This window comes from Schistocerca gregaria, chromosome 4 (assembly GCF_023897955.1).
Source record: "Schistocerca gregaria isolate iqSchGreg1 chromosome 4, iqSchGreg1.2, whole genome shotgun sequence".
Lineage (NCBI taxonomy): Eukaryota > Metazoa > Arthropoda > Insecta > Orthoptera > Acrididae > Schistocerca > Schistocerca gregaria.
In genome coordinates, this window is record NC_064923.1 from 268,370,141 (window position 1) to 268,389,537 (window position 19,397).

The 19,397-nt window shown below is 43.2% G+C and overlaps 1 protein-coding gene and 1 pseudogene across 1 annotated transcript in view; both read left to right on the forward strand.

Annotated features, from left to right (window-relative positions):
• The window catches only part of LOC126267973 (terminal nucleotidyltransferase 5C), a 772,561-nt gene that overhangs the window by 168,390 nt on the left and 584,774 nt on the right, over positions 1 to 19,397 (forward strand). The gene's annotated exons all lie outside the window — the stretch shown is intronic.
• On the forward strand, positions 9,516 to 9,633 carry LOC126268257 (5S ribosomal RNA; annotated as a pseudogene).

Here is a 19,397-nt window from a genome sequence, read left to right on the forward strand (position 1 = left end):
TCAAAGAGACACTTACCCAACATTTACAGAAAAACCATAGCTAAATACGGCAATCTCTGCAAGCTCCCACACAGCCACAAACATTCAACTTTCTGTCAGAAAAGAGCACATGAAAATGATAACGAAAACTGAATCCGTTTCATACTAGGCAGTGAATAACTAAGGGTTTGGATCTAAAGGATATAGCGCAAAAGCGGTGGCATGATGTACTGGATTTAAATCCACGCATCAAATATTTTATTATTCTGTTGTAATGTATATGCAGCAAATATTTGCAGCAGCAGCGGCTAAAGCTTATTGTTACTAAGATTGAATTTAATAAAAAGGAGTTGACTTGGGTACTGTTAACTACTAAATAACTTTTGAGAAGGGATTTCCTTAACTGAGTCTATTTACAGCATGAGAATTATTATGAAAAAAATATTAATAATGACAGTGACAAATGACATATGTGTCATTAATGGCTGAGTGCCATATTAACAAATTATTTCAGTTTCAAAATGGCATTAACATTTATTAACCACAGTATATTATTTAGATGTGGAGAATTATTATTATTATTATTATTATTTGGAGGATAAGAAGGCTTCTTTCACTGACAAGCAAAACATGCGAATATTGCAAACTCGGACTAACAATCACGAGCCTAACACAGCAATTGCTTTTGCGCTATGCTTGCGAATTTTACATTGAATTCCATCTTCAAGCGTAGCTAAGCTATCTAAAACTCTCCTGGCTATACAAATGAAATCAGACCTTGAGTGTGGTAAGATCTGCCATCACCGACGTGAGGGCAGCGTGACACGTCTGCTGTCTCCGAGCTCTCGACCGACGCTACTACTTACACTCTCGCAGACAGACCTCGTCTCACAACAATGCTTAGAATCGCGCGCCCATGTTTCACCCTCAGGTTGTTACTATCGATATCTGAGTGCTTACACAATGCATGGCATTACAGTACCCGGAAGTGGAAGTGTGCAATTACATAACTTAAAAACCTTATCGTTGAGAAAAGTGTTCATTTTTCGTTGAACCCCACGTCAAGTTGCCATGTGGATAAATATCAGCACATTATAAAATGTTTGTCATAACTAAAATATATAAAAAATATAAAGTACTTTGTGCGAAAGGCCATATCCAAATAGACAGAGTGAGTTGGAGGAAAGGTAAATGCTTTGAGAAGCGATAGTATTTGTGATTTGAACAAAAAACTTCATCTGGACATGTACCCTATCGCGAATGCTTTCCGAGACAGAACACGTTTAACACCACTTTTGTACATTTTTCTTTAATAACTCGAAAACCGCACTCTCCAACGCAACGTGTCTCAGTGCACAATTAAATTACATTAAATTTGCTAAAAAAAGATCCTATTTATTTTTGTCTAGGACTAACAGTATGCGCGGATAGATTGCGGGAAAATTGAAAATTTCGCTCGACGCACTTTGGCTGTAACTTAGGTACTGTTTGTACGCCAGTTTGAGGTAGTTAGTTGATAAACCACAAGAGCTCTATGTCAAAATGTTCGTCTCAACTTCCTTTATATTACTGTTTTAGGTTGTAAACAATGACAATGAATAATACAGAAAATAAATAGAAATGTACATTAAAAGTGTTCTATTTCGGAAACCATTCGGAACAGGGCATTTGCCCACATCAAGTTTTTTGTTCTGAATCAGTAATGCAATCACCTGTCAAAATATGTACGTTTCCTGCTGACTCACCCTGTATATCGCTCGCAGATGCTTATTACACAGTGCACACTAGCACTTCTGTTTACATAAGGTGGACGTATTCTAAACAATGAAAATCCAATTTAAACGGCATATAACGTACACCTGACAGGCAGTTTTGCTCATGTTATGAAACATTTTCCATGTGTATGTACTTTGTTGCAGACCTGAAGATAACAGCAAAATCTGTCGAAACCAGTTGTCTTAAACGAAGAAATATTTAATGCGATCAAGACTGTTGAATTTTTTTAGCAAATGAATCTAATTTCACACAACATTAGAAAGTGTTTCCTGTTTGATATTGTCATTACCAAGCATCGACGGAAAATGCAGTTGGTATTACGCTTTCTTTTACACTCCCTATCTCGCCCCTAGCTTTCAATACGTTGTTCTTCTTCTTCTGTTATTCCATTAATGTACTGTTTACTGCCTGTTAAGGTTCCCCAGCTATTCCACGGTCTTTCTGGGTCTTGTCATGAGATTGCGATCTCCCAATTATGTTTCGATTCCCGGCCAGGTCGGGGATTTTCTCCACTCGGCAGTGTGTGTGTGTGTGTGTGTGTGTGTGTGTGTGTGTGTGTGTGTGTGTGTGTGTTGTCCGCATCATCATCATTTCATCGTCATCGACACGCAGGTTGCCAAAGTGACGTCAAATAAAAAAATTTGCACGAGGCGGTCGAATATGCCATTCTCTCATTTCAGCTCTGGGTATTGATTTCCTTTTGGTGTGTATTTCTTTATTTGTGCTGGTAATATTTCTATACCCATTCCTTGTAAATGTTCAGTCCACCCTTAACTATCTTTCTACGGTGCGTGAGGTAACTTTATTTCTGATGGCAGCATTTCTGATCCGGTCTGTTCATTTTACTTCTCTTGACAATTCCTAGAAAATCCTCGTCCGTGCTCTGGATTTACACTTCTTGCTTCTTGTTTAACATCAGCGATCGATTCTCTCCAGTATATTTACAGTGGTGGGTGATGGGAGTAGCTGTGTTAATTGAAATCGTGGCGCATCTTATAGCTAGATGACGTTACAAAGTGTTCAGTGGATATTTGTGCTCGTAACCACAATTTGTTTCACTGCTTCCAGTCTGTTAAGTAGGGAGTTCAGAGAGTAAGCTGCTCATGTCCCGCGCTAAGACCATTGCGTAACAAGAGTGTCGTTTTGTAAGAAGCGAGCTCACGTCCCGGGTGTTCTTTGGACACAGTTGTGCTGTGCCACGGATAACAAATGGTTCAAATGGCTCTGAGCACTATGGGACTTGACTTCGGACGTCATCAGTCCCCTAGAACTTAGAACTACTTAAACCTAACTAATCTAAGGACGTCACACACATCCATGCCCTAGGCAGGATTCGAACCTGCGACCGTAGCGGTCGCGCGGTTCCAGACTGTAGCGTCTAGAACCGCTCGGCTTCCCCGGCCGGCCACAGATAACAGGTAGGTCACAGTGTGCGAATGAGACGGTGCAGAAACTGGAAACGTACTCCAAAGTTGAAGTACGGTGGAAAGTAAGATTCTTGGAAGCGAAACGTCTAGCCTGCACACACATTCACCGAGAAATACTGTCGGAATATGGCGCAAATGTAATTCGCGAACACGAATGGTCCCAACAATATGACACGGCCGCACACACGTGGGTGTGAGCTGATCGGAGAGGGAGGCTATTTCAGGTACTCGCAGTAGCCTTTTTTGCCAAAACGGATACAGCGAAATAATAGACATTATTATTAATACTAATACACAAGATTTCATCTCTAGGCTAGTGACAATAGTGTCTTTTTGACAAGTGTAAAGTTTGTAATGAATATGAAACTAGAATTAGAACATAAAGAACATATAATAAATGCATCGCACACACACAATGATGACCTGTTCTTGATGGTACTCATTATCGTCATTTACATTAAGCACATGCAGTGGTCTGAGGTTCAGATAAAACTGTATGTTCACTTCAGACATGAAGTGTTGTTTAAAGGTTACTATTTGCCTCTCACCTCCGTATTTGGGCACTATATCTTCAATCTGTGGGGAAATGGCAAATTATGGTCGCCTTCGACATGACAGAAAAAGATGGCCTCCCATATCTTATAGTATTGCCAATCTACCTTCGATTACGGAGTTATACTAGATACGTGATACAGATAATAAATTGTGTTGGAACTGCATATAACAACTGAGCACAGCAAAAAAGAAAAAAAGAAAAAAAAGTGCTTTGAGGTTGGGGCCATAGGTAAGTGAATACAAGGGAAATCGATGAAACAGCTTTTCGTAAATGTCCAAATACACAATATGCGTGTACAGCACAGATGAAGCTGCTTCGTCCTTAGATCAACAAACCTCAGCAGCATGCCTAAATGCTACAAACTCAGCATTGACTACTGTGTGCTTTAAGCTCTTATGATTCTAAATTTATGTTATATATCTACATAAGACTATCTTTTGCCTAGTATTTGTGAAGCTCTCCTCCTGTCCCACAATTTTATATCTGTATCGCTAATTATTTCTGATGTGACTGAGCGGAAAGGCTAGTCGTAATTTGACTCCACCCTCCCCGTGAAAAAGAAATCTAATGTTTTGATATACGTGGATTTGACAGGGCATTTCACATTTTAAAACAACTTTAGACGCAATTCTACCACATCAGACGGAGCATTTTTACAGACTTCACTTTCTTTTTCAGGGACTCCTTCACGTATTTTCCACAACCGTTGAAAGAGCAATATCACGAGCGCGCGTTTTCGGAAACAAATTCAACACTTCATTTCAAAATGATGGGGAACAGAAATCAATCATCCTTTCGTTTCAGGTTTCATTAAAGCAATTGTAGGTTTCGGCAAGTAACTAGCCGTTACCAATGGAGCCACGTCGGCGCGTTAGACGTAGAAGACAACGTCCCGTATGAAGGCGACTTCTACGATCTATGATGCTCAGTTCCTTGCTTTGGCATCAACACATCACCAACTCGATGTGAGGAGGTGACGTTCTCTCCTTTGTGAAATAGTTGCATCGACATCGGACAATGCCCAGAATCAGTAAAAGTCGAATGTGCGTGAGAATTTTTTGATGTGTTATATCTCAAGTAGCCCCCCTTTATAGGTACATGAAGAGAATCCACCCTGCACTAAAGACTTCTGAGGCTGTCACGTTTGCTTACCTGAGTAAGGAGCTATGCACGTGAAACGTTGTAATCTATTTTGCAGGTCTGTCATAGTTTCAAGATATCTCACTCCAAAGAGGCATAAAGTATCTTTAATGTCCACCCGCAAACTAAAACGAGAAAAACCCAACGTAAATGTCAGTATTTACCGACGCAGCGTTGACACGTTTTTGAACATGCTGCTTTCCTCATCGTCAGCGTCACTTAAAATAACGACCACCTTTGCTCGTTAAATTACCTTCAAGAAAGTATGTCGAAACGACTGTCTCATTTTAGAAGCTGAAAGCTTTCCATCGTCACTGCGCACGAATAGGTTGTGTCGTTCTTTCACCTCCTTCCTTTGAGAGGATTTTATCCACCGTACGTGATGCACTTGAAAGTCTGCAACTGTGGAAATACAGCTGCAAAAGATGAAAACTTTTTACACCGTTTACCTCTATTTTTGTGTGACTAGCGCGACGGGCTTGCCCCGGTGATTCAAAGCCGTTTTCTATTGGTTTGGAAAGCACATGTGCTTGAATATAAGAACTCCTTGTGTGTATTCTGCTTTCCAATACAGCTGTCGTTCATATTGGGGAGACCTAGTGACTTCTTTCTCTTACGAAATTTCTTGTAAAAACTGTTTTTGCGCCGTACGAGTCTAAAGAAAATAATTTTCGAGCTAATACAGAGATGTCGCTGATATCAATGCTATTTTGTTTTGATACATTTGGTACGTTTGTGTTATGAAGCACTTCAAGTGAAAAACCTGGTATGTGGAGCAGCTTTTATGACTTTTTGGAGCGGGCGTGTTATGTGAGTTCAGGTTGCGACGTTACATAATGGTTATGCTGCTTTAAGCAACAGGCGAGCAAACCAACTGTGACTCCACCAGATACTGTCCGCACCTTAGGTATTTGGGCTGTGTATGGCTCTGTTTAAAAATAATAGCTCGATAACGAGGTAGGGTCGAGTTGCACACGTCTGCTTTCATGCCTAGCAAATAACTCGCTGCAAATAATAACCTGTAGCTGCGATCCCGCAGTCCAATACTCTATGCATTGCCTAGAATGCGACTTAATAAAATAAATGAATGAATAAAAAGTAAATGAATAGATAACAAAAAGGGTTCTTTTCTAAACTCAGCAATTGATGTAGACAACATCAGGGAATCCCGTTGAATAATGATGTTTATTCAAGCAGAAATCTTAAATAAATGGAAAGTGGTCCTACGATATCAAACTAAAATACAGATGGAAAGTAATCTTATCAAATTCAGTAAAGTTCCGTTGAGAACGTCACGAGAGTGGTAGCGGAATCTCCGTGTTAAATAGCCAATCCAAGTCTCACGAATATTAAGTCCATTTCGTGAGCACAGCACACGAAATATTCACTGGTTTAAAATAACTCAGAATTCAGTATGACGATTTACGCTTTAACACACGAAAGATAACGAATAGAAACTCATACTCTGTCTATTCTGAATACTGAAATACAAACTGAAAAGTTAAAAGTCTGCAGTGGAGCACGTTCAGAGCTCGCGAGAGTTAAAATCCCTTCAAAAGTTAGTCTTTTAGCGGCCACTCACTGCCCAGAATCAGTCACCTAAATAATCGAATAACACTTGTTGCCACAGGTGGGTCTGCGTCCTTCAAGAACTCGCAAAAAAGTTTCCCAAATCTCTCCATGCAGCACACAACCCAAAAAAAAGTCTCTTCACTTGACTCCAGCCGTGTGCCACCACTATCTGCTTCTCCATTGTCTGAAGGCCATCCCCACCAAAAATCCATTGTTATTATGTTTTGCAGACATGCTTTTGGCTCGCCCTGAATTTCTGTACTGAACTAATATCTTACAACAATATTTAAATAAAGAAATGTAGACATTGCTAAATGTTTACTTATTTAATTATTATTATTTAATTATTTGTTTCTGATTGACAGAGCTGTCTTTCGGTACTCTTGTTAACAGAGCTAACACATACTACTCACCACATTTAAATTACGACAGTTTTTAATATCAGTTGTAACCAACATTTAAATAAAGTTACTGGCAAAGTAAAATATCCATTAAATAACTAGATAAGTATTATAATATATGAGGTGTTCATGTTGCATTCAATCGCTGTGTTACTGTGGAGGATGCGATGTGCTGACAAACATCTGCATAATGAAAAGATCTAAAAGCGTAATAAATCAATAAATAAAATAGTTACAGATGCATATCTTTAAGGGTGATACCTATAGTGCAATGGTGTCATCTGAGATTTTATTTGTTGAAATCGCATGAAGCTTTTAAAAGTTGTTAATTTTAAGGTTCATTGTGAAAATATTTAGTCACTGTAGAATATGAGCTTCCATAGTCTGTAAGATACTGAAAATACTTCTATTTCACTGGTTGTACCTCATTTTTCTGAGACCATCGATGTATTCAGGTTTGCTTAATTATGTAGCTATGATTTATTACAGAATATTCAAGAGTTGTAAGAAGCCTACTCCATACTGTTCCACACTCTGCCATTTCTGGTGCATCTTCTCCACAGAGGTCATGCGAGCAACTGCCGCCCAGATTCTCAGCTTTGGGATTCACCCATTTCCGGCTACTCGCTGACTGCCGATGTTCTCGGGCCGACCAGCAAAGTTCACTTTATGCCGCATGTTTTCCACATCGGCCATACGAGCAACTACAAGACCTTTGGGATTTACCCATTTCCGGTTACTGGCTGATCGCCATTGTAGTTGGACCGATCAGCAACATTCTCCCCGGCTGATCCAGCCGTGATACATTCTGGGCCCTGAGGCCGCTAGCAAGTGTTCAGCTACGAAACAAATTCATGTCACCTCACACTAATTCCAGGCAGCCTACATACGTGTAATGTATACATTGTAAGTCCAAATAAATACAATGGCGCACCAGGAGTTCTTTAAAAAATTGTTACTGGCAAATTCATGCGCAAAGTTGAAGGTTTATAATGACTTTTTGCTCCTTCAATTACCATGATTAAGAAATGAGGAACTAAATTTGACAGGCTGCACTTCTCGTACAAATTAGGACCGTGACGGATTTCCCAAAACAGCAACCACCCCTGTAATTATACTGCGCATGTCTAGTGGAGAGTACTTCTGCTGCCACTACCATTCGCCTCTCCATTCTTCTACCCCTTGTATCTTCCATTCACACAGCTCCTGTAGAAAGAAAGACTGTCGGTAAGTTTCCTTATTAGAGGGGCACAAAATAGCTTGGCCCGTGCCTGCGCAAGCAGCAGGGTAGCGGAGGTAAAAACAGTAGTGGTAACAGTTTCTTTGTGAATTGCCCAGCGCAGTAACGATGTGGAGTCAGAAGGCTCAAGCCAAAGCACAAAAGCGTAACATGGGAGTTACAGCTACGAAGTCTGCAAACGATCGTACAGTCTCTTGTAAAAAGTATCAGGAATAATTTTTTCCTGACTTTACGGATAATAGCTTATCTATTTTATTGACTGTTGAGTTCCGTGGCTGTGGATTGTGTCAGTATGTCACGATAATTACGTGTCAGTTTGTTGCCAACCTTTTCGTTAATATTAAGGAAATATAAACTTTTCTTCTTCTTCTACGCCTTTTCTGGAGTAGTTAAGACTTCAAAGCTACGTGTGTCTAGGTTTTCCCCACCCTTCTTTGTTATCTTTACTGTGTGATTTCAATACCTAGCAGTTTGTGTCACTCTCGAACCTCTCAAGCACAGTTTATGTTGTGATTTTTCCTTCCTCGTGTGCCTGTTCCAAAATAACTTGACTAGAATGTTAATATGCCTCCATATGAAGAACTTTCCCTGTGTATGCAGCATGCTGAGACTGCGGTGGTATGCCTTGTAGTAAAAATGCAACAACTAGAACCGACGCGCACTGTATAGAAGCGAACAAGAACTGTGGGAAAACAGGAACAAAGGAGCATCGAAGTGTTTGACATATGGTGCTACGGAAGGAAGTCAAAACTCAGGTGGACTATAAGAAAATAAATGAGGAGGTAAACCGCAAAATCGGCGAAGAGGTAAACATGATGAAAGCATTGACAAGAGAAGAGACGAGACGATAGGACGTGTGTTAAGACATCAGGGAGTAACCTAGATCGTACTAGAGGGAGCAGTAGAGGATAAACTGTAGGGAAAAACAGAGAATGGATTACATCCCGCCGCGCGGGATTGGCCGAGCGGTCTCAGGCGCTGCAGACATGAACTGTGCGGCTGGTTCCGGCGGAGGTTCGAGTCCTCTCTCGGGCATGGGTGTGTGTGTTTGTCCTTAGGATAATTTAGATTAAGTAGTGTGTAAGCTTAGGGACTGATGACCTTAACAGTTAAGTCCCATAAGATTTCACACACATTTGAACATTTTTTTGATTATATCCCACAAATAATTGATGACGCTGTGTGTAAGAGCTGCTCTGAGAGAAGACGTTGCCACAGGAGAGAAAGTTGTAGGTTCTGCATCAGGTCAGTCAGAGGAATGATAAATCCCGCATCCCTCCTCCGCCAAAACAAGGCAAGTAGGAAATGTAATGTATTCAAAATAGTAACGCTGAAGAAACTGTACTCCACAAGGCGAAACTATCCATACACAAAGTGATTCAGCTGTCTCTCCAGTGGGTTTTGTGCAACCTGCAACGTCTTCAGGCAACGGCGTTGCCGGAGTGGATGCACCGGTTCCCGTCAGATCACCGAAGTTAAGCGCTGTCGGGCGTGGCCGGCACTTTGATGGGTGACCATCCGGGCCGCCATGTGCTGTTGCCATTTTTCCGGGTGCACTCAGCCCCGTGATGCTAACTGAGGAGCTACTCGATCAAACAGTAGCGGTTCCGGTCAAAGAAAACCATCGTAACGACCGGGAGAGCGGCGTGCTCACCACACGCCCTCCTAACCGCATCCTCAACTGAGGTTGACACGGCGGTCGGATGGTCCCGATGGGTCACTTGTGATCTGATGATGGTGTCAGTCCAACTTCTTCAGGTACCAAACACAAGTTCATATTATCTCTCGTGCAATGTGCAAACTGTTCCTCCTACAGAAAAAATGTATAGGACCTTTCAGTAGGAAATGTAGTGCAGTTAATTTTTTTTACTTTCGCTGGAGGCTATAGATTTCCAATTATTCAAGAAAAATGTACAAAAGTGACCTTCAAAAACGATTTCCTTGAATAACTCGAAAAAGGTAGCGTCCAGCTCAAAACGTATACCAGCACAAAATTTAACTAAATGAAATCTCCTACAAAAAGGTCCGGTCCATTTTTTTCTGTAGGGCTGTTAGTTTGTGCATAACGAACGAGAGAATATTAAAACGTTGTGCATGGGTTTTGAAGGCTTTGCAGGCTGCATAAAACCCACCAGTAGGGGCAGCTGAATGGCACTGTACCGGGTGATCAAAAAGTCAGTATAAATTTGAAAACTGAATACATCACGGAATTACATGGGGTTTTATTAGAACCAAATACAAAATTTCAAAAAATGTCGGACAGATGGCGCTTCATCTGATCAGGATAGCAATAATTATCATAACAAAGTAAGACAAAGCAAAGATGATGTTCTTTACAGTAAGTGTTCAATATGTCCACCATCATTCCTCAACAATAGCTGTAGTCGAGGAATAATGTTGTGAACAACACTGTAAAGCATGTCCGGAGTTAGGGTGAGGCATTGGGGTCGGATTTTGTCTTTCAGCACCCCTAGAGATGTCGGTCGACCACGATACACTTGCGACTTCAGGTAACCCCAAAGCCAATAATCGCACGGACTGAGGTCTGGGGACCTGGGAGGCCAAGCATGACGATGAGCATACGATCATCACCAAACGACGCGCGCAAGAGATCCTTCACGCGTCTAGCAATATGGGTTGGAGCGCTATCCTGCATAAAGATCGTACGTTCCAGCAGGTGTTTATCAGCCAGGCTGTGGATGATGCGATTCTGTAACATATCGGCATACCTCTCACCCGTCACGGTAGCAGTTTTGCTGTCCAGCGCCATCCGTTGGACATTTGTGAACTTTTTTTTTGGTTCTAATAAAACCCCATGTCATTCCAAGCATGCGTGTCAATTTCTACCTCTCTATCTACATTATTCCATGCTTTATTAATTTTAGACAAACGCGAAGGCAAATAGATATCTTTCTGGAGAAAATAACCTTAAAGTGGACACGTCATCTTCCGTCCCACCCACGTTCCTCATCCTCCGCCCTGATCCCAGACTCAGGATCGCGCCTTTCCGCGTGGAGGAGGCAGACGGGAGAGGTGGGAAGTGAGCCGCGTCTGAGACGTCGTAAGTAATGCAAATCCCGCTGGTTCGTAGGTGCGCCGGCGCCCATAAACTGGCTCGTCTCCTACGTCAGCCACTGTGCGCTCCGCCAGAGGTCGGCGTCGTCGGAGCAGCGCCTGCGCCCACCCACCCGTGGCATTTTGTTTTATCGCGCAGTACAATTATCTTATCAGCGGCGCCGGCAGTTAGCGAGCACGTGCTGCCGCGGGCAGGGACGTTAACTGTAAGCGGCCGTAATTAGTCGTCTGGCGGGCAGCGGCCGCGACCGCACGCTGGCTGTTACGTAAAAGCCTGACGCCGCCCCGGCGCTGCTCTTGAAAGCCGCGCCGCGGTCACCTGTCCTCCGCTTCCGCTACCGCTAGAAGCCTCGCCGCCGCTCTCCACTGGCTTCACTGCCCGCCGCTGCCACCGCGAACGAGCCAGCACGCCTTACAAAACGCGGGTGCCGGTGCTGGACAATTTTAAGGGATGCTGCTTCTACACCTTCGTATAACCCAAGGCTTGCACCTATTTTATTTCATGATGGGTTCAAGAGACCCAAAAGACACTACCAGGTGTACCTGTATAAAATGAGCATTTTTTTGTGAAAATGAAACACTAATTTTGAACTGAAAAGTAAAAACATTTTATTCAAAGGACTGACCATTGCTTTCTATACATTTTGACAACCTTTCTGGCAATTTGTGGACACCAAGCCAATAGAAATATTCGTCTTTTGAAGCAAACCAATCAGACACCCAATTTTTGACTTCTTCGTACGAATCTAAGTGTTCCACAGCCAATGCGTGTCCCATTAATGAAAACAAATGTTAGTCGGAAGGAGCCAAGTCTGGTGAATACGACGGGTGGAGTAGCAGCTCCCAGCCAAGTGTTTTGATTGTATCCTGAACCAGTTTTGCTTTGTGTGCAGGTGCATTGCCGTGTAAAAAAATTACTTTGCCATGTCTTCTGGCCCATTATGGTCTCTTTTCGATCAATGCATAGTTCAAATTGATCATTTGTTGTCTGTAGCGACTAGTATGCACAGTTTCACGGGGTTTTAGAAGCTCATGATACACCACACCTTTCTGATCCCACCAAACACATAGCATTATCTTCTTGCCGAATCGACCTGGTTTTGCAGTCCATGTTGATGGTTGTCCCGGATTAACCGATGATTTTTCCCGTTTAGGATTCTTAAAATAAATCCATTTTTCATCGCCAGTAACAATTCGATGCAAAATTGATTTTCTTTCATGTCTTTGAAGCAAAATTTGACAAATGTTTTTTTCGGTTTTCCATCTGTCTTTCGTTCAATTCATGTGGCACCCATTTTCCACACTTTTGGATCTTTCCCATAGCTTTCAAACGGTCAGAAATGGTTTGTTGTGCAACATTTAGCATTGCTGCCGTTTGCTTCTGACTCAAAAGTTTCATCTTCATCCAATATTGCTTGCAATTCGGCGTCTTCGAACTTGTTTGGTGGTCTTCCACGTTCTTCATTTCTTACATCAAAATCATTACTTCTGAACCGTTGAAACCATCTTTTGCATGTTGCTTCTGATAGAGCATGATCACCATCTGCCTCGACAAGCATTCGATGCGAGTCTGCAGCACTTTTTTTTTTTTTTTCAAATGAAAAAAAAATTAATGCTTTCCACAAATCATTACATCCTGGTACGAAATTCGACATTGTTAACACGATGAAAACATATGATGCTGTTTGTTCCATGACTTGATGTATACTAGATATCTTTGACAGATGTCATACCAACGAAACAAAAAAATTAAGGCTCTTTCGCAACAAATGTTCCCTATCGACACATTTGTATCTTAACGCTCATTTCATACCGTTACACCTGGTAGATACCAGCGCCCTAAATGATGCCATGTCGCTTGACTGCTGAAACCGACTGATACAGTTCGATACTGCTACCTTGTGAACAGAATACCAGGTGGTTGTGATTAAAGTGCAGCTGCTCATAGAGGTTGAATGTGGGTTGTAATTATGGCATGGCAGCGAAACATGGTAGATATTCTGATGCGTCAGTGCGGAACCAATTTACGCTGAAAAAAAAAATTCAAATTCTGACCACCAGGTGCAAATCTGGAGCTGTGAATGCAAGAAAAACATATAAAAATGTGAAATGAAATCCAGGCCACTGCTGCTTACAGGCATTGATAAATACACTACTGGCCATTAAAACTGCTACACCACGAACATGACGCGCTACAGACGCGAAATTTAACCGACTGGAAGAAGATGCTGTGATATGCAAACGATTATCTTTCCAGAGCATTCGCACAAGGTTGGCGCCGGTGGCGAAACCTACAACGTGCTGACGTCAGGAAAGTTTCCAACCGATTTCTCATACACAAACAGCAGTTGACCGGCGTTACCTGGTGAAACGTTGTTGTGATGCCTCGTGTAAGGAGGAGAAATGCGTACCATCACGTTTACGACTTTGATAAAGGTCGGAGTGTAGCCTATCGCGATTGCGGTTTATCGTATCGCGACATTGCTGCTCGCGTTACTCGAGATCCAATGACTGTTAGCAGAATATGGAATCGGTGGGTTCAGGAAGGTAATATGGAACGCGAGCAGCAATGTGGCGATACGATAAATCGCATTCGCGATAGGCTACAATCCGACCTTTATCAAAGTTCGAAACGTGATAGTGCGCATTTCTACTCCTTACACGAGGCATCAGAACAACGTTTCACCAGGCAACGCCGGTCAACTGCTGTTTTGTGTATGAGAAATCGTTTGGAAGCTTTCCTCATGTCAGCACGTTGTAGGTGTCGTCACCGGCGCTAACCTTGTGTGAATGCTATGAAAAGCTAATCATTTGCATATCACAGCACCTTCTTCCCGTCGGTTTAATTTCGCGTCTGTAGCACGTCATCAATTTTAATGGACGGTAGCGTATATATAAATGTTTCCACATTTAATGGATCAGACACTGGACGTTGGGAGAGGAGGTCAAACGAGTGAGAAAGACATAATGCTGATGTTATTATTAACCGTCACTAACATAATTTGTTCATAATGAGCACCGGAGATGGCGACGAGATGCTAGATTTGCACGTGGTGGCCAAAATTGAAACTAATTTTTTCTTCAGCGTAAATCGAATCCTCATTAACGCATTAGAATATCTACCAAGTCACTCTTCGGTACGATAGTTACAGCCCACACTGGACCTCTGTGAGTAGCTGCATCTACCCCTATCCAGCCATTCGTGATTTCCATAAATCGCTCCAGGCAAGTACCGGGATGATTTCTTTGAAGAAAGGGCGCGGCCGATTTCCTTCCCCGTCCTTCTGCTCCGTCTCTAATGATCTAGCTGTCGACGGGACGTTAAACTCCAGTCTCCTCCTCTTCTTCAGTAGCTGCACTTTAGCTGTAAACAAACAGTCCGAGTACACAGAATATCAGGGTAACTACGTTTTTAAATTTCAGAATTCCTTGCAAATGGAACAGAGCATGTCATGCTCAATGGAGTGAAATCTTCAGATGTACAACTAACTTGCGGTATACCTCAAGACAGTGTTATGTGACCATTACTTTTCATAACATACATTGCCTGACGAGAAGAGTGAGCCATCCTCAAGATACATATGGATGCCAGTATAAGAGCACATCATCGGCGAATGTGTAAATAGTTACAGTTGCGGTTCTCGATAACATAACTGCAGCCAGAGTGCATTACTGTTGTTCGTGTTTAGCGTTGTTACGGGATATGGTAGGGCATATAAGAGGTGTGAACAGCGATAGATGTTGAGTGACCGCTGTGAAGGAAACGACATGCTGCGTTACCGTGTTCCCGAGTGAGACTGTGTTATCAGCACCTGGTATTTGAAAGGGACCGTACCGTGTGTCTCCATTTGGCCAGGTTTTCGAATCGTGCAATACCCAAATTTATATGTAACAGTTGGGGCCGATATTGCACTGCAGGGCCGAGTGGTTCTAGGCGCTTCAGTCTGGAACCGCGCGACCGCTACGGTCGCAGGTTCGAATCCTGCCTCGGGCATGGATGTGTGTGATGTCCTTTTGTTAGTTAGCTTTAAGTAGTTCTAAGTTCTAGGGGACTGATGACCTCAGAAGTTAAGTCGCATAGTGCTCAGAGTCATTTGAACCATTTTCTGCACTGCAGAATAAAGTGAGGGCAGACACACTAGTCCTCAAGTTGAGTCAACCATGTCTGATCACCACAAGGGAGGATAACTCTCTTGTGCACTCAGCACATCGTAACCCCTTCACACCTGCGTCTGGCATCCGAAAGTAATGGACTCCCTGTAACACTCTAGTCGGCCGCGGTGGCCGAGCGGTTCTAGGCGGTTCAGTCCTGAACCACGCCGCTGCTACGGTTGCAGGTTCGAATCTTGCCTCGGGTATGGATGTGTGTGATATCCTTAGGTTCGTTAGGTTTAAATAGTTCTAAGTCTAAGGGACTCATGACGTCAGATATTAAGCCCCATAGTGCTTAGAGCCATTTGAACTATTTCGTAACACTCTGTGTCATTCTGCAACATTGATTGGAGACTAACAGCAGCCAGCTTACGGAGGTGCCGTCTAATGTGGAGGCTGCCACTAATTCCACAACACAAACCACTGCGTCTGGAGTGATGCTGTGACTGGGGAGCTGATCTACGGCACCGCGTTTGGTTCAGCGATGGTTTGTGGTTTCTTCACTAACCTCAGTGACCATCGTCAGCGAGTATGGCAGCGATCTAGGCAGAGGTCCGATATCTTCAACGTTTTGGGGGATCATGGTGTGGGGAGCTACTGGATACGACCTCAGTCACGGAACTCTGGCAGCACAACAGTACATCACTGACATCCCGCATCCTCTTTTGTTGTGTCTCAAGTCAGAGTATCGTGGTGCCATTTTTCAACAGGACAACGCTGGTCCAAACATGACGAGTCTCTATGTGTAGTATCTGTGCATTAATCGGTGTCCCCTGTTCCCAGCATAACATCCGCGACTAGCGGGTTGTCTTCACCAGGGCTGCAGGCGCCACTCCTCTGGAGATAGTGCTAGTACATTGTATGTATGGACATTACTGATTACAATCAATTGAAAGAGTAAATGCTACCAGACGCCATCATGAAAGGCAGTGTGCGCAGCAGCAACGGAGGCGCTGTAAATGACGGAACTTGCTTGAACACGCGGGTCACATGTCTGTCAAGCGCCAGCAGATATTCTTCAGCCTGCTGTGTATTTAAAGCGCGGCTGAACCTCCAACAAGAAGCTCTTCGCTCAGCTCCGGGCCAAGTGCCAGCCAACCTGTCGAAGCTCCCAACCAAATCTACATCGCCCCGCACCATGACGCTCCTCCAACAGCTACCGCGGTCGACACTCCACCGGCCAACAATCATGTAGTCTCCTACGTCCTCCAGTTCTGGCCTTCCCAGGATTCTGTGCCACTGTTCCACTGATCCGGTAGTGATACTGTGAAACACTGACCGTTTACTTGTGTTCTTGTAATCAATGGATCGACGTCACTAAGCACTTTGTTTCTGTTACTCATATCTGATCACGGATGATTTTCAGTCGTTATCTTGTCTTGAGGTTGAATTCAGCTTTGATGTGATACTATAATAAAACTGCATTAAAATGCGACCTGGGATAATGACTCATTTGCGTGCAGTTTGCAACAAAGGATATAAAACTATGAACTGTCCATGGTAGCCAGCAAGAGTCTCAGACCCGTCCCCATTTAAACGTGTGTGGGACCTGGTCGGACATCAACTGGATCCCAGAGACAGTATTCGGGATATCAGGGACGATCTGCAACAGTTGTGTACCAGCTTGCCCCATGAGAGGCTACAACAGCTTCATGAAGCCTTTCCAACCCGAAGGTGGGGCAGCGCCATAATGCCAATTTCTTTACGAATCTTACTCGATTTTGAATCAATGAAATAAATTCTCATACTTTCTCAGCCAGTGAAGTTTTCTTTTCCTCCTCCGTTCCTCGGTGCATCTCCTTTTATGTTAAACAATGTTTGCATAAATTTCATCAGACTTTTCAACTATGATGATGTTGTATACAAAGACGCCGTAACGATAGAAAATTGCAACAGGAAGGCCTGCAGATGATGACGCTTGATGTAGGGGTCGGCAATGCTACGTCCATATAAACAAATGTAATGAATTGAGCGTATATATTCAGAAAGACAAATTGTTGTACGATTGCACGACTGCAGACGATTATCCAGGATTAAGTCTAGAGAGCGATTTGAAGTGGATCGACCACATAAAGTAATCATAGGTAGCAAACATACCAGACAGGAACAATTGCTAGGAAGTGTAGGCCTTCCACGAAGGAGGTAACGTGTAAGACCATCGTTCGACCAATACTGGAATATTGCTAGTCAATCCGGGATCTGTACCAGATAGAAATGAAAGAAAAAAGAGAGAAGATCGAAAGAAGAACAACTTGTTTCGTTACATGTTCATTTAGCAGGTGCGAAAGCTCCACGAAAATGTTCAGCCAACTCCACTGGTAGAAGCTACAAAAAGGGTGCTCTTCATCACGTTGTGGTTCACTGTCACAATTCTGAGAACATACTTACGTAGAAGAGTCAGCCAATACACTGAAACGCCAAAGAAATTGGTATAGGCTTGCATATTCAAATATAGATATATGTAAACAGGCAGAATACGGCACTGCGGCCGGCAACGCCTATATAAGACAACAAGTGTCTGACGCAGTTGTTGGATTGGTTACTGCTGCTACGGTGGCAGGTTATCAAGAATTAAGTGAGTTTGAACGTGGTGCTATAGCCGGCGCAAGAGCGATGGGACACAGCTTCTCCGAGGTAGCGATGAAGTGGGGATTTTACGGTACGACCATGTCACGATTGTACCGTGAATATCAGGAATCTGGTAAAACATCAAATCTCCGACAACGCTGCGGCAGGAAAAAGATCGTGCAACAGGGGGACTAATGACGACTGAAAAGAATCGTTTAGTGTGAAAAAAGTGCAAAACATTCGCAAATTGCTACAGATTTTAATGCTGGGCCATCAACAGGTGTCAGAGTGCGAACCATTCAACGTAACAACGATATGGGCTTTCGGAACCGAAGGACCACTCGTGTACTCTTGATGACTGCACGGTACAAAGCTTTACACCTCGCCTGGACTCGTCAACACAAACATTGGACCGATGATTACTGAAACATGTTGCTGAGTCTCGTGTCAAATTTTATCGAGTGGATTGACGTGTGCAGGTATGGAGACAACATCATGAATGTATGGACCCTGCATTTCAGCACGATACTGCTCAAGTTGGTGGAGGCTCTGTAATGGTGTGGATCGTGTGCAGTTGGAGTGATATGGGACTCCTGTTACGTCAAGATATGACTCTGATACGTGACACGTACTAAGCACCCTGTGTGGTCACCTGCATCCATTCATTCCATTGTGCATTCTGGCGGACTTGGGGAATTCAGGCAACACAATGCGACACCCACATGTCCAGAATTGCTACAGATAGGCTCCAGGATGAATTTTCTGAGTTTAATCTCTTCCGTTGCCACCAAACTCTCCAGACATGAACATTATTGAGCATATCTGGGATGCCTTGCAACATGTCTTTCAGAAGAGATCTGCAGCCCTTCGTACTCTTACGGATTTATGGACAGTCCTGCGGGATTCATGGTGTCAGTTCCCTCCAGCACTACTTCAGACATTAGTCGAGTCCACGTCATTTCGTGTAGTAGCACTTCTGCGTGTTCACAGGGGCCCTACACGATATTAGGCAGATATACCAATTCCTATCGCTCTTCAGTGTATATTGCTTCTTCCTACGTATATCTCGCGGAAAGGTCACAAAAGTAATCTTAGAGATATTCGAATTGACACTCGGACGTGACCAGCAGTCGTTCTTCATGCTGACCATTCGCGACTGCAGCAGTAAAGATACTCTCTGCCACACATCGTAAGGTGCGTGCGGAGTGTAGATGTAGAGGTTTCCGGAAAATGCTAGTTTTCGAAGACCATGGGATTTTGTTGCAAACACAAATACTCTAATCTCTTGGGTCAACCGAGATAATGAACTAAGCAAGTTTTTTTTAAATCAAACGATAGAATTTTTAGTTGCAGACCAGAAGTGAGTTACAGTCCGTGCGAAGTGGTTTGAAAACTGAATGTCACACGTAACGTCGTTTCCCGGCTTTGCCTCAGGGAACAGTGTGCTTGGCCTACAGTGAGTGGAGAGAACAGCGCAGAATTGTTCTGTTTACTGGTAAGTCCGCGCTCAC